Raw genomic sequence first — 17,080 nt, forward strand, 5'->3', positions numbered from 1 at the left:
ATTTCACAGGTCATTGCTTCCTCAGGGCGGTAACCAGGTGCCACACAGGAAAAAAAAAGATTGAAGTCTTAAACCAAACAGACACACAAATTCACAGCCTCAATGGGAGCGGTCTGGCAGCACAACAACACGGCCTCTTTTTAGAACAACAACGGGTAAGATATCTTGTGTAAAGAGACTCCTAATCTGACACTAAAGACAGCATCACACTGTCTCTCAGCTTTCCCTTCTTCCCTCCTCCTAGCAGCTCTCCCTGGGAAGAGCCTGGACCAGTTGCAAAATTTGCTTTGTTTGATAATAACTCACTCAGGACAGCAAGTCACTCAGGTGAGCTGTGTGGTGACCATTGCCAAGCCCAGCCAAGTTATGCAAGTTGTATGGAGGCAGCTGCAGCACCAAGGTAAGTTGTGTGGCATCAAGTCATGGCCACCACTGCACCTGGGTGAGTTACACAAATTGCATGGTAGCAAGTTGCCTTGTGGTTGCTTCTGGGCATAGTCCCAAATGAGTCTTCCTCTGGGGTTGGAAGGATGGGAGCAGGAGTAGACAGGGAGGACAAAACAGCACTGTTAATTAATCTTCCCCTGCATTTCAGTCACAGAAACCAAGGTTTTAAGGCTGGCAACCTACATAATGGCTACTGATATCTCAGAGGGCATTCTTTTCTTTAAAGTACAAGTTCTGCTCCTATTATTTGGGAAGGTAACCCTCAAATTAGGAATGCCATCTCCGCATTGAGGATAGCGATCCCTGCCATGCCTCTGCCCACCTGGATGGTGGGTGGGAGGCACTTGGGAGGGGAGGAATATGCACAAAGCATGTGATTTGCCCTTGGTATAATCTCTACCTTCTTCATCACACCAGAAAATGGGAGTTGGTTTGGTCTCTGGGGGACCTAGTATCTCTACCTCAAATATGCATGTGTCTCTTGAAAACCCATGGCTTTTCTCAGGTGTATAAAAAGATCTATTTATTACTTCAACCTCTGGATTTAAGTATCCACCTATGGAGCCATGCTAAGAATAAGATATATTGACAAGTTGTGGACCTGCAAGGAATTACAGGGTCATCTCATTTGCCCTCCCCCACCTCTTTCTCATTCCGTTCCTTGAAAGCCCCATAGCCTCTCTCTTTTACTGTTTTCTTCACTACTTCCCATCCAATCTACTTTTGTCTGCCCCTCTATCTTCTGCTTTTCTTCTTTCCCTCCCCCAGCAACTTCTACTAGGGGAAACTATGGCCCAGTTGCACAATGTCTACTGCCAGGCTGGGTCCATTTCTGTGATGAGAACCCAGAAAGACTTGGGAGGGGGCATCTCCTTTTCCCAGTAGCTCCTCTCCCATGATGTCCTCCTTCTGGCATCCATAATATTTTCTCCCTGCTTCTTATCTCCTTCTCTCACACACACCTTTTATTGCCTTCTTCAGCTATATTTATTGTTTATTTATTACATTAATATTCCTCCTTTCTTCCCAATGAATACCTAATGGGGCTGCTGAATTGGACCCCTGAACCTGGATGATCCCCATCATACTTTGTTGCAAGTCTTTGTCACCTCATTGCTAGGAAAGACGTGTATCCTTTCTCTCCAACACAGGGCCTTTCCACATCTCAGAAGAGAGAAACCAGAGACATCCTCCTTGGCCTTTGGCTGACTCTCTTTTTAAAGGAGTCACTAGAGCTTCACTCATCCAGGAAATCCCAGGGAAATCCCACAAGAGTGAATATTCTTGGAAGACTTCATATGGAGGTGCAGCTTTATCCCTCACTGAGGAATCCTATTGGCCATATTCTGAACTTGTTTGCTAGCTGGTAGGAGGTCTTGCTATTAGTTTTTGCACCTTACAAGTAGAGGTGTGTGCTTCGGGTTCCTGGTTTGGGAAAAAACCCTGAACCAGGCCCAATTTGTAAAGATTCGGTATTTCCGAATCGGGGCCAGTATGATGGCCCTGATTCTGAAATACAGAATCAAAGCTTCCCGAAGCCTGGTAAGGCCCTGCCCTCTTTTCTTGCCTTTACTGAGAGAGCCATGGCTTGAAGGATAGCGATATTGTTGTGGCTGCATAGCAACCCTCACAATGACCACTGCAGACAGCATGTGTATAGGTACTGTTTCTATTATTGAGGTATTACCCCCCCCTTTTTTAAGATTTTGGATTTTTCTACAAACTTGGGGTTTTTCTCAGGTTTGTAGAAAGATCTGTCTTGTCTGCTCATGGCTCTGGTCTCCAGATTTAAGTAGCCACGAGATGAGGCCTTGTTGAGAATTAGATATATTGATATAAAACAAAATTAATGTCTCTCCAAGTACTGACATGGATTACACAAATATAGTTTTAGATACGATTTTTTAAAAATTGTCTATCTTCAAAAATGTTGATGCATTAGCAAACAATAGGGCAAGGAGACATAAAGGTTTCACTGGCCACTGAGGCAATCCCATCTGAGAAGGCACTACACATACAGCCAGAAGGCTCCTTTACCACCACTATAGTCTAAATACAATGAACAACAACTCTGTATGCTGGCACAATACATAACCATCTATTGGAATGCTTTTGGCACTTTGGGCAGGATCAGAAAGAACTCCAAATTATTATTTTTTTAATACAAATTTTATTTACAAACTAAAAGAAACCATAAAACCATGAAATACAGGCAGAAAAAAAATCATAAAAGAACTTCAAATTATGATTTCACCACTCCAGATCCCAAAAAAGTCCCAGAGCTGTGTTTCAACCCTGGCATGATCAAGAGGGCTTTTTGGGTTGGGGCCACTGTGGTAAACAAAATGGTCTGGTGGGCTGCCATTCACCATGTGTGCTGAGAGTATATTATATTCCTATATTACCAATTAAACCAAGGAGTTCTTTGGTGGCAGCGAGAACCTTTTGAGGGAGTCAGGAAGGCAGTAATATACAGGTCACACACACACACAAAAGGAAAGTGTTCTTGAGGTATAAGCTTGGATAAAGTACAGAACACCTGAAGCTCTGTGAGTGTGGAAATATAAGGATATTCATTGGGACCAAGGGCCGTCCTGAGGTAAAAGTTTAAAGTAATATAAGGAGAAGCTGAACTTCAGGTCCAAAGGCAAAGTTTTAAGGTTTAAAAAAACAGTAAAACCATTACATTTGCTGTGTGTGTTTTTTAAATATAAAACCTTTGTCTTTGGACCTTTAATCCAGCTTCTCCTAATGTTACCTGAAACTATACTCTTTTTTAAAAAAACTCCACTCAGAGCTTCAGGTATCCTCTACTTTACCAAGGCTTATAACTTTAGAACACTTTCCCTTTTTTTGTTTGTGTTACCTGTATATTGCTGACTTCCTGATTCCCTCATATGGTTTTTGCTGCCACCAAAGGCTTTGTCGTTAGACTTCCTCAGTTTAACTGGAAATACAGGAAGGCTTGCTATGGATAGTAGTTCAACAGAACAGTCAGTGCATGAGGGTAATTGTGAGGGGGGGAAGGATTTTTTTCTTAAACAGAAGTAGACTTTATTTATATGTAAGTGTGAAGGTTGCAGTGTTTTGATAAGCATATTGGTTTTGGAATAGTTCTTAAGCTTGGTGGTTTCAAAAATATAATTATATCTTCTTAAAGGTATATTTCAGATAATCTTCCACACATATCTTCACTGATAGAATAAACAACCCCCTCATCCACACAGGCATAGATTCACTCAGTCCTTTCCACACATTTTGCCTAACCTAGATAGATTAATCTTTGTCAGATATACACAAACTGACTCAGGTGCACACACAGTTTGCCTAACTTAGATAGAATTAGGCTCTTAGGCTTTCAAACAGTTTCCTGATTTAGCCAGAATCCTTTCTCTGAGACACTCAAAGCTGATTCAGGCATGCACAAAGTTTGCCTGATTTGTCCAGCAACCGTTCTCTGAGACACACAAAAGCTGACTGGAAACTTTTCTTCTCAAACTCTAATTTCTTCGTCTGTTGTTCCCTCTAATATGCCAATTTCTTTTCCTCAGCTTTAATTCTTATTTCCTCATGCATAAGTTGCTGTGCTTCCAACTTTCTGTTATAGAGAATTATGGTTCCAGTACTAACATGAGAGGAAATATTCTTTTTTTGCTTCTTTCCTGAACTGTGACCACTTGCTGCTCAGTGCTGTAAGCTAGGGTTTCCAGGGGCCCTAGGGGCCCAAGCAGGGTGCTGGGGGCAGTAGGGTATTTACTAGAGGGACTGTCTCTCCCCGTATGTGCCCCGGAGAGTGCTTCGTTCATCGGGTAAGAACTTACTGGTGATCCCTAGCCCTAGGGAGGCTCATTTGGTCTCGACCAGGGCCAGGGCCTTTTCGGTCCTGGCCCCAACCTGGTGGAACTCTCTGTCTGAGGACACTCGGGCCTGCCAGGATCTTGTATCATTTTGGCGGGCCTGCCAGATGGAGATGTTCCACCAGGCTTACGGCTGAGGCCAGCATTAGGACCATCATTGAACCCCCCACCGGTCTCTGGTATTCGAGTACAGCTTGTGTGTCTGTCTACCTCCTCTTTGTATGCTGGGGGCAGGATTGTGTAGCCAACTATATCAGGTTTTTCAATTGCTTAATTTTATTGTATAATTTGCTATGTATTTTATGTATTTTATTACTGTTGTCCTGAGCCCACTTGTGGGGAGGGTGGGTTAAACACCAAATAAACTAAACTAAACCTCTAGTGCAAACTTCAACTGGATTCAGTGTGCCCAGCATTTCCTCCCTTGTGTTGGAAAATGATGTTGTTTTCCAGCACGAGTGAAGAGCCACAGGTGCACTGAAGCCAAAAATTTCCTGTTTGGAGGCTTCAGGGCATTCAGCATTTCCACTGATGCCTCCAAGTGGGTGATATTTGGCATTGTCACACCCCATGGCTCTTCCTTCGTGCTAGAAAATATCATTTTCTAGCATAAGGTAGGAAACACTGGGTGCACTGAAGCCAGTTTAGTGGGATGGGGGAGGATTAAACTCCATATTTTGAGAGAAAATCTGCCTTTGCTAGAATCTATTAGTATGTCTCGTATACAAGATTTTTTTTTAAGTATGTATAATTTCATGTGGGTTATGTAGTTCCATAACCTTAACAGTTATAAGATTAAAAGAAAGATGGGGTAAACATACTCTGATTTCTATCTCTTTCTGCCAGTGCCTATTGATGAGCTAGCAAAGTTTCATGATCCATGATGTGGAAGGTCAAAGTTAGATATAATTATGTTAGCATAGCTATTTTTCATCTCTCCATAAGAGAGAGAAGAAATATGCAGCAGCATCAAAATTACCATCTTCGTAGTGCTCATCATAACTCTCAGTGTAGGTGGGAGGCATCTAAGAAGTGAGAAAAAATATGGCTTGCTCTTAAGGAGCAGAATGCTGAGATAGCAGCCCCCATTCCAATGCTGAGATAGCAACAGCTGGAGGATATACAGATACTCATGTTGGTGATGACATCCAGGACCCATCACCAGCAATGGTGTGGAGGTCATGCTTGGGGTCTGGATACAGGCACTCTAATAGTGCAGTCTTAAGCAGAGTTACATGTTTCTGGTAAGCCCAACCTGCAACTATGGCAGGGATGCAGTTCTGCTAGAGATAGGGGTTCTTCGGAGGATTTGGGAGGTCAAGGAAACTCGCTTGAGGCAAGATACTCTGGCAAGATAAACAAGGCTTTCATTGAGAAAAACAGGCCTACAGCAATCCCTTAACTAAGGGGAAACAAAAATAGCAATCCCTTACATATGTGCAGTACAGATCTCTTTTTTTAAAAAAAAAATTTATTGGTGAGTATACTTTTCAAATTCAATACATACATTCCCTCAATATCTAATTAACCCTATCCCCCACCCTTTTCCTCCCCCCTCTCTATCGACTTCCAGTAGCTTTCCAACCCTTAACCCCTCTTATTACTTAATAAATCCCTTACTCTAAGCACATTCTAATTTTTTTCCCCCAGGTATTCTATCATATATATCAAATATCCTATCAATATAATATACTTCTATCAATTATGTTATCAAATATTCTATCAGTATAATATACATCTATCGGTTATACTATCAATATAGGATAGATCTTATACCCCTCAATATAGCAGACCAGTATAATATAGTATAATATATAACAGAAGTCTTAATTTAAACATATTCTATTTCTTTTAAACCTATATTCTACCAAATATACTATTGTCATTGTAATATATATTAAAACCCCTACTGTGTGCCCTGCCACCAATATGGCACAACACCGTACTACACATTCATTATATAATATACAATCTGATCCACTAACATTATAGTATATATAGTATACCCCATCAGTATATTTATTTAACTATTTCCTTATTCATATACTCTAAAAAAGATATTACTTATCCTAACCTCCCTATCTTATTCTTTACAAAATCAGTTCTATATTTCACCCCTTTTCTACTATATTATAATCCAAGCTTAGATTAAAATAGATATAAATTGGTATAATGGTAAAGTCACTTCTCTCCTCTGTTTAAAATATCTTATTTTAAAAATTCTCAAACTGCCACAGTTCTCCTTTCACATCCCATTTTTTTTCCAAAAATTGTTTCAATTTCGCCCAGTCCGCCAAATACTGTCCCGGATCCAGGTCTTTGAGTTTTCTTGTCATTTTATCCATCTCTGCCATGTACAACAATTTGTAAATCCAGTCCTCTACAGTAGGTACTTCTTGCATTTTCCATTTCTGCGCATACAGTAATCTTGCTGCAGCTGTTACATAAAATAACAATGTTCTATTTTGCACTGGAACATTCTCCATTCCTAAGTTTAGTAGCAGCAGTTCTGGGTTCTTATTTATTTGGGTTTGTAACACCTCATTAATTACTTCTATTATATCTCCCCAGTACTTCTTCACTACTTCACAAGTCCACCACATGTGGTATAATGATCCTTCGTGCTTTTTACATTTCCAGCACTTATCTGACATATTAGCGTTCCCCAGCGCAATTTTCTTCGGTGTTAGGTACCATCTGTTTATCATCTTCTATACATTTTCTCTAATATTCGTACACGTTGTAATCTTAATTGTATTCTTCCACAAGTGCTCCCATGCCTCCATTGCTATTTCTTTATGAAAATTTATTGCCCACTTCACCATCTGTACTTTCACTACTTCATCTTCAGTATACCATTTTAGGAGTATCTTGTAGATCTTTGAAATTTGTTTCTTATCTTCTTGTAGCATTACTTCTTCCAATTCTGAATTTTCCATTCTTATTCCTCCTCTTGAACAGTCCGATTTGTAAAGATCTCTAATCTGTCTGTATTGAAACCAATTATAACAAGGAGACAATTCTTCTTCTGATTTTATTTTTGGCATTAAATATTGTATTTGTATTATCTCCTTGTAGATTAAGCATTGCTGTTCGTTCTCGACAGTTCTCGGGTCTATTACTTCATACGGGACCACCCAAGAGGGGATTTGATCTTCCAGATACATCTTATATTTCTTCCAAATTGTGAAGAGGCTTCTTCTAATATAATGATGTAAAAACAGAGAGTCCGCTTTTATTTTATCGTACCATAGGTATGCATGCCATCCGAATATTTTCTTTTAACCTTCCAATGCCAGAAGTTTGCGATTTTTCAACGTTATCCAATCCTTTATCCATGTCAAACAAATTGCTTCATAATACAGTCTTAAGTCGGGCAGTTGCAAGCCACCTCTTTCTTTCGCATCCTGTAACACTTTCATTTTAACACGTGGTTTCTTGCCTGCCCACACAAAATTCGAAATTTTTCTTTGCCATTTTTCAAATTGTTTAGAGTCTCGGATAATCGGGATCGTTTGTAACAGAAACATCACACGAGGTAGAACATTCATTTTTATTGTCGTGATTCTGCCCAACCATGATAAATTCAACTTGTTCCACTTTATCAAATCTCTCTCTATTTGTATCCACAACTTCTCATAGTTGTTCTTAAATAAGTCTATATTTTTTGCAGTTAGTTCAATTCTCAAATATTTTACTTTGTTTGTTACCTCGCAGTCCGTTAATTCCATCAGTTCTTGTTGTTTATGTTTGGTCATATTTTTTGCATAGTATCTTCGACTTCTTTTTATTTACAAAAAAACCAGCCAGATCTCCAAATTCCTTTATCTTCTTTATTACCTTTGGCATATTGTCAATTGGATCCTCTACAATCAACATTATATCATCCGCAAATGCTCTGACCTTGTAGGTAAACTCTCTTATCTTTATACCTTGGATTGTGTCATCCTCTCGTATCTGAATCATCAATATCTCCAAAATCAATATGAACAGCAATGGAGCCTTGCCTTGTGCCTTTGCTTATTTTCAGTTTTTTTGTCAAATCGTCATTCACTACAATCGCTGCACTTTGGTCTTTATAAATTCCTTTAACTGCTTGTATGAACTTTTCTCCCATTTGCAGCTTTTCCATGGTGGCGAACATAAAGTCCCAGTTCAGATTGTCAAATGCTTTTTCTGCGTCTACGAAAAAGAAACCAACCTCTTTATCACAATGCTTATCATAGTATTCAATAGCATTTATTACTGTTCTCAGATTGTCTTTAATTTGTCTATTAGGTAAAAATCCCGCTTGTTCATCTGCAATGAATTCCGACATCCATCCTTTAATTCTTTCCGCCAACACCTTTGCAAATATTTTATAATCATTGTTCAACAATGAAATTGGTCTATAATTTTTAACATTAGTCAAATCTTGTCCTTCTTTTGGAATCAATGATATGTTAGCCTCCTTCCAAGAATCAGGAATCTCTTGATCCTGCATAGCACCATTCATCACCTCTTTCAGGAGAGGTGCCAATTCTTGGCCCATTATTTTATAAAATTTTGCCATTAGTCCATCCGGGCCTGGCGCCTTCCCCAATTTCGTTGATTGAATAGCTCCTTTTATTTCTTCTTCTGTCACTTCCTTATTCAATTTCTCTTTCCATTCTTCAGAGAGTGTCGGAAGTTTCATCTTATCTAAATATTCCGCTATTGAATCTTTGTTCACCTCTTTTTTTTGGTATAATTTTGCATAAAATTTAAAAAAGGCTCTACTAATGGCGACTTGATCACTTAATAGCTTATCATCTTCTCGTATCGTACTGATAATTTTCTTCTCCTTCCTCTTTTTTAGTTGCCATGCCAAATATTTCCCAGGTTTATTTGCACCTTCAAACGACCTCTGATTCATCCTCTTTAAATTCCACTCCAATTCTTTGTTGTTCATTGCCGATAACTGTTCTTGCAATATTTTTATATCCGGATATATTTTCTTTTTGCCTGGTCTCTTTTTGAGCTGAATCTCTTTGGCTTTAATTTTTTCCATAATTTCTTGTCTTTTCTCCTCCTTTTTCCTCCTGTCTCTCGCATTCAAGTCCATTAGTATCCCTCTGATCACGGCCTTATATGTGTCCCAAACCTTATTTGTCGATACTTCTTTATTCAAATTGTATTGCAAAAAGAACTTGGTCTCTCTTCGCAGCAACACAATATTCTCTTCCGTTTGTAACAGGTCTTCATTTATTCTCCATCCTTTTCTTTTCCTATTCTTACCAAATTTCCACACAATTGGATTATGATCTGAGCCTACCTTTGGCATTATTTCCACCTCTTTAGTCCAGAGCGACAGTTCTTTGGAGGCCCAGATCATATCAATTCTTGATAGTGTAGAGTGTCTTGCAGAGTAATATGTATATTGTCTATTCTTGGGATACTGTCTCCTCCATACGTCCTCTAAACTTTCCTGTTTCATGATTGCAAAAAATGACTTTGGTAATAGTCCTCTTTTTTTGTGTGTAGTCTTAGATTTCTTGTCTTCCTCCAAGTTTGTAACTCCATTAAAATCGCCTGCCAATATTATTTGGTCATAAGACAGTTCATCTAACTGTTTTTGTAAGTCCGTAAAAAAATTTTTTTGCACCATTAGGCGCGTAAATTCCAATCACCAATGTCTTTTTTGAATTCCAAATTATTTCCACCGCCAAATATCGAGCTTCAACATCACTAAACACCACTTTAGGCTGTAGTTCCTCCTTTATATACAACACAACACCGCTCTTTTTCTGTTTGGAGGCAGCTACAAATTCTTTCCAAGTTTTGCCATTTTCAAATATTTTACATCTTGCTTTCTAATATGTGTCTCTTGTAGGCATACAATTTTACATTTCTGTTTTACAAGCCAGTGGAAAATAACCTTACGTTTACAAGGTGAGTTTAGTCCATTTACATTCCAAGATATGATTTTACACTCCATGATCAAGGTTTTGTGGGTTTTGGTAAGTCCTTTTCATTTTTACTAATAAAATCCTCCATTTCCTGGCCAGATCTGATGCTCTTTCTTGCTCCACCAAACTCAAATGTCAGTCCCTCTGGTATTTCCTATCGGTATTTTACTTTCATTTCTTTTAACATCTGGACTAGCTCTCTGTATTTCTTTCTTTCCAGCAACACCGATCTGGGCAGTTCCTTCATAATTCTTACCGCCTTTCCATCAACTTCTAGTGGATCCTGAAACTGTTTGGTCACAATTACTTCTCTTGTAATTCTTGTCGTAAATTGCACAATCATATCCCTTGGTAACTTCCTCTGAGACGCAAATTTTGAGTTGATTCTGTACACCACATCTAGGAGAGCTGCAATTTCCTCTTCCTCCTTCCCCAGGTACTCTGCCAAAATTTCTGTAATCTGCTCTCAGGCGGTCTTTTCCTCTGTTTCCGGGATCGAACGAAATCTTAGTTGTTTTTCCATTTGTTTACTTTCCGCGATGGTCACTCTCGCTTTCAACCCTCTCATCTCTGTCTTCTGCAGATCCATCGTGTTTTCTACTACCTTAACTCTCTGCTGCGTATCTGATACGTCTTTTACCAGTTCTGCCATTTCCGATTTAAGTGTCTCTTTAAAGTCTCTAAATTCTTTTGCCATCTCCTGTATCATACCTTTGAGCTCTTTATTGCCTTCTGTAACTTCAGAAACTTTTTTATCCAGATTCTCCATCGCAGCTTGCCACTCCTTCTTCGACATCGTGGGGCTAGATTTACCATGCTCCCGCGAGTCTGCCCTTTTCCTTAAATCCGTGGCGCTGATTTATTGCTTCCAATTGCTTTAAAAAGTCCCAATTTACTCAGTTTTTGTTAAAAGTTGTTTTGCTCAGTCCAAAATGTCGGGCATTTTTTCTCTATGGTTTTAACTTGAAGCAAACGCCCTTACCTTCTTCCAAGATGTCCTACTTCCTGTTTCCTTGAAGCCAAAACTTTGCCCTTCACCGAAATGGCAAACTTCCACTTCCTGTATTAACACAGACCGCCTCTTGCCAGTCTCTTTATGGTCCTGACGTACTTCCTGTTTCTTTAATGTTTACAGCAGTTCTTGCGATATTCAAGCTTTCCCACAGTCCAGTATCTCTTCCCACCGCTGGTATGTAAACAATATCCAATTTTCCGCCTTAACTACTGTTTAAAATGTCACTTTTTAAATTTTCCCTTGACGGAATCTTCCCCTTCACTTAATCAGTCTGTCGCAGTTTTTAAATCCAGTTTTAAACTTTACTGCTTGTTTAAATCTGTTCCGGTTTGAGAGATAGCAATCTTTACCTTCTTAAACGTCTTTTCTTGGGTTGTAATCGCTGCTTCTTTTAATCAAACAAATCTGTTTCCCTTGCTGCTTATCGAAGCTCGGGCATGCAGGTCTTATGCCAATACAATTGACTCCTGAGCCGCTGCAGAGATCTTAGCAAACCTGTCTTCGGGTGGGACCTCAAGGGCGGGAGAGAGCTCGTTGCTTAGAGCCCCCCACCACCCGAGATCAACGTGCCCTCAGATACAGTGCGTACTTGCCTGTTCTCTGCCTGAGAACAGGGGGCCGCGGGCAATCTGTGCCCCTCCAGCCTCCACAAACAGCGGCACGGACTGCTCAGCTCTTAGAGCTGCTTTAGACCTCCATGAATCCCGAACCGGAAGTCCTCTGTGCAGTACAGATCTCCATTACAAACATGCTGGCTGGATCTCTTCTCTCTGGAGCAATATACTGGATCCCTGCATACCAGGCACAGCACCCAAGACCGGCAACACCTGACAATCTATTAGGTCATGTAGACCTGAGGCTGCGGTCTGTACCTGGCATTCTGGTGGCTCCATTAACCCTTTCTTTGAAAGTTACAGAAGAAGGTAATTCTGCAACTACTTACAGCTATGGATATCTAGTGCTGGTATGCTTGATGCCAGAATAGGAGCACCTAACCACACCATTTCCTAATCCTTCTGGGAGGTTCTTCCACGATGGCATTACAGATGCCCTTTTCATCCATTCATCTTTCTGTCTAGTCCAAACAGCACAGTAATACAGAAAGGTTTTTATACACATACTCAATTATCAAATTTGAAAGATTCATCAAGTACCTCCTCTGGTGTGTGGGTGGGGCAGATTTTCTTATTTTGGTTTTCTTCCCCAGTCCAGCACTTAGGCTTCCCTAGACCTGCTCAGTTTTTTTTTAGTTTCTGTACATATACCTTTTTTATAATTAGTTGTATTATATGGATTAATACAAGAAGATAGAAGATCTCGAAGAACCTGAGAAATTAGATATTGTTGATTGTATTATAGCATTAAGTAATGATTGTGTTGTAAAGGAAAGTAAATGGAAAAAAGATGAACATAGTTTAAATACAGGACCAGCAATAACACTGCATTATCAATATCTAATGTTAATTATAAGTTAGGTTGAATGTGCATTGTAGACTCTTTACAAGGAGTTGAGATAATATACTTAAATAGTATTTTTGTTTGGTTATGTAATGTAATTAATTAGTTCTATATGGGTCTTCAATAAAAAAAATATTTTTTTAAAAAAGTACCTCCTCTGGAAGCATCATAAAATACTGATCGAGCCTTCTGCACTAATCAGCTTTCCCCAATTTCTGCTGCCCTTCGTTTATATCACAGTAACAACAGTTTACATAAACCATCTTGAGACAAAATCTTACATTGTTGCTATAAAAAAAAATTAAATGACCCTGGAATTTGCATATGTTTCCGTAGTCTGGACTTTTAGAAAGCTGAATACTCTGCAGTGGAAGCCATGGGCACGAACGGAAAAAAACCCCAAACACCCTGTTCGTCGTTTGTTGCCATCCATGAACAATGAACAACGAACACAGATGAACATGAACTGTTCCCCGACATGTTCATTGTTTGTTGTTCATGGGGGCCAGAACCATCCCCACCCCAACCACCCTACTTAGCCCCCCTCCCCTCAAACACACTTTTCTGGCCCTTTAAATATCCCTTTAAACTATCAGCTGGCAGGTGGCAGGGGGGGATTCCCCTCTGCCGCCTGCCAGCTGATAGTTTAAAGGGCCCTGTCCTGGCAAAAACAGCAGTGTCTTCTGGCAGCTACTTTGAGGGGTTAGCAACTGACCTTCCCAATGTCCAATACCCACCAAATTTGCAGGGGACATAGTCCTCACTGTCCTCTGAAGACCCCCCCAAGTTTCAGAGAGATTGCACCCTGGGAAAGGCATGATCCACAGGTCTCCCCGTTGGCTGTCATTTTCTCTTCACAGTGGCAAAAACGGGACTCTCTGCTGGAAGTACTTTGAAGGGTTAAAGCCAGAAGGAAAGCCAGAAGGAGTTCAGAGTTCAGTCCCTGCCTCAGGTTTCCAAGGGGATTGATTGCAGGTGCCAGACTGTTTGGCTTGACAAACAGCTGCCTAAGGCAATGGACAAGGCTTGCAACAACCACCTGTTCATTTAGGATGGGGCATCATGAACAGCTTGTCTGCGAACAGCAGATTAGACTGTTTGTGGGTTTTTCTGTTCGTAATGCTGTTCGTGCCCATGTCTAGTAATGACTCATTTTCCATGCTATGACCTGGTGTGGTGCTATGTGGTTGCCATGCCCATTACTCAGAAGACGAAAGTAGCATGGAGACACAATGCCAGAATCTTCTGCACCTTATCCCATCACACACTATCCCATACTTACTTTTTGAGCTAAGTTTAGCTAGCCCTACTGGACTAGCTGGATGCCTGCAGCTTCTCAAGCATGCTTAACAAATTCTGCCATGACTAAAATATTTACAGTGAATCATAGTACATAAATCAGGATATAGAATATTTTTATTTCAGAATTCAGGTATCAGAAACATGACATATGCCCACTATTGAGTAGCTTTGTTCATGGTCAATATATTTTGGTGCAGTTATTTGATTTGCTACAAAGATGCATAGAATATTTTGAATAAATATTTTCTGTTTCTCATTTTACTATTAAATGGTGGAGTTTCTTGCTCACATCATACTGCAAAATGTGTCCTGTAAAATATTAAAGAAATCTCTGTGCATTTGTGTTAGTCTCTCTTTTCCACACACACAGAATTAAAACATTGCAAAATTATTTACATTTTTTACTATTACACTTGAACTATGTTTCAGAAATATTGTTAATTCCCCTATCCATCAATAATAGAGCTATCAACTGGTCCAAATGAAACAAAACCAACCTATACTTTGTGCAGATGTTTCCTAACTTACCACAAAAATAGTCCATATTTCTCGCATATTGGGTGTTCTTCATGTTACAAGACAACTATCATTACCTGAAGGGAACTGGTAGAAATGCAAAGCACTCCTTTATATCATCTCTGCTACTAGTGCAAGATATAATTAATTCCCACAGCTTCAAATCGTTCTTGCTTCCTTTTTATTTCTACATAGCATATTCCCTTAGCAGAGAACCAAAGTTGTTGTATAATTTAAAATGTAATATAACATGTACATATTCAGGGGGGAAGAAAATCAAGACTTGATTAAACAGCACTTTTTCTATTTTCTCTAACTTTATATGTGAAGTAGTAAAACTGAATTTATGTTTTAAATTCTAGGTAATATTTGCTCCTAACACTTAAAAAGAACCAAGTGGACCTTCCTTGATGAAACAGTCCACTCCTGCTTCCTGCATTAGAATGCTGGCCTTCTCTAATGCTGATGCTGTTCAGGGTAGCTGCTGAAGGGTCCAAGCCAACTGGTCTCTGAAGTGCTGGCAGAGCTTCTGGGCCTGGCTCTGCATGTTCCTGACTGCCAGTGATCCACTAAGAACTTTCTGTGTAAGTTAAATGGCCAGTCCACCCCTGCCCTGAGGTTATCATCATGAAAAGTTTCCAGTTTCCATAGTATGGGAACAGAATTACTTGTGTGGGCCAAAGCTATTAATCTGTAACTTGATCTAGCTATGTGAGGTCCAATGAACTGCAATTCAAACAAAATGGGATCCCCCCCCCCCCCCAATGCAATGTCACCTGGCTATATTGCTGACCTGAGAAAACCACAATATTTGGGTGGCCGTAACATTTTGCATATATAGCAATGACCAGCTTCGTTTCACTTAACTTTGATCCTAATGAGATCACATTATGAGCCATTCTTGCCTTCTAAACACATTGCAAATGTAGCAGCACTTAGCTGTTTCTGCAAAGATACTGGCAAAACCCCAGCTTCATATAGATTTTGTTAATATTCATGTTATGTGGTGGTTATTTATTCCAACAAAATGTATCATTTACATAGAAATGAAAAATAGATAAGTTTAAATTGGAGGATAATTAGTTGAAATGTAGCACTGATTAAAAGGATTTGAGAGCTAAAGCTATTGTTAACTGAATATGAGTTGGCAGTGCAATAATGTCAGAAAGAAAACTAATATTGCTTTAAACTATACTTGTAAGCATCATAGTGAAGAGAATGGAAGTAACTACCACTTTACTGCACACGGTTGAGGTTCTCTCTGAAATTTTGTATCCAGTGTTTTGGAACTACCTCTCATGATGGATATGGATAACTTACAGCTTTTTAGGCTGTTGTTTCATTGTGTAATAAATGTGCAGCTGTTCCTCAGTTGCTGTGTCAGAGCCAGATGTCTCCCTCACCCCAAGCTAATGCTTCTGTAGAGATATCACTTTTTCCAAGTAGTCAAATCACCAGCATTAATCTTTTATCTGTAAATGTGGTACAGTGTCTCTTAGTGAGAAAAGCAAAATTTAACTAATACAGACTGAAAAAGAAAAAAATATAACATACTTAAAAAGAAGTCCAGTATCTCTATTCCTGCAACTACTATGGCAGGCCCTCGCAATTCCCCTGAAATGGCTCCTTTAGAGAGGCCCCCTTTGGTGTTGCCTCTTCAGTGGTGACCCTGATAGTGGCAGGCCTGTCCCTACTGGAGTTCAGCCCAGGGACTCTGGGAAGGAGGATAATGCAAGCATGATCCAGAAAAAAAACCCTGCTGATTCAGGGGCTCACTCTAGCAAGGAGTAACAGCTCTCTATATCTAGATAAATCACTTTTGACTTTAGAGGAACATTTTAAAGTTTCTGATGTGCAGAAGAAAGCAAGATCTAGGTCCAGTAGCACTTTAGAGACCAACTAGATTTCCAGTTTGTGAGCATTTGAGACAAAGCTCCCTTCATCAGACACAATGTGCAATAATGGCTGTTTTGAAATTTCAGAATCACCCTTCTTATAACCCAGGGAAACTAGATCATGAGATGATGATGAGTCAAAGTAGTGAGCTGTTACAGGTACAGCACACTGATAAAGTACAGTAACTATAAAATAAATGCGGCAGTATAATAAATACTGTAAACACACATTTTGAAAGGGTGTGAATTCTTAGTTTGGTGTGTGCTAAACTGTTCCCATTCACAACATTCAATAACATAAATATGCAGTTGCCAGATCTGCTTAAGTTCCAGTCACATTGTGAGAGCTGCTGATGTACCCATTCTAAATACCAGGAACCGAGTTTTTTAAAGTCTATTTTTTCCTTCTGTTTCACATTTCACAGCATCAGTCTTACAGCAAGAAAGTAAAAGGGAGCCAGTAATGAGGAGAACACAGTGGATACAATGCCTAAGAAAACCACTTCCTAATTTGGGTGTAACCCTCGGACATGTAAGAAACACAAAACACAGCTGCATCCCCAACTGTGCTGCAAAGCAAGAGATCAAAGCTCAGGAAACTGGGCCATGACTTTTTCTTTGGCTTCCTTCTTCCAATGCTGCAAAATCTCAGCAGGCAGTTTT

The 17,080-nt window shown here is 39.7% G+C and overlaps 1 protein-coding gene across 7 annotated transcripts in view; it reads right to left on the reverse strand.

The window, feature by feature from the left end:
- LOC129334764 (uncharacterized) overlaps positions 1–17,080 on the reverse strand; it is a 152,085-nt gene that overhangs the window by 76,433 nt on the left and 58,572 nt on the right. The window lies entirely within an intron of this gene.

The sequence above is a fragment of the Eublepharis macularius genome, chromosome 8 (genome assembly GCF_028583425.1).
Source record: "Eublepharis macularius isolate TG4126 chromosome 8, MPM_Emac_v1.0, whole genome shotgun sequence".
Taxonomy (NCBI): Eukaryota; Metazoa; Chordata; class Lepidosauria; order Squamata; family Eublepharidae; genus Eublepharis; species Eublepharis macularius.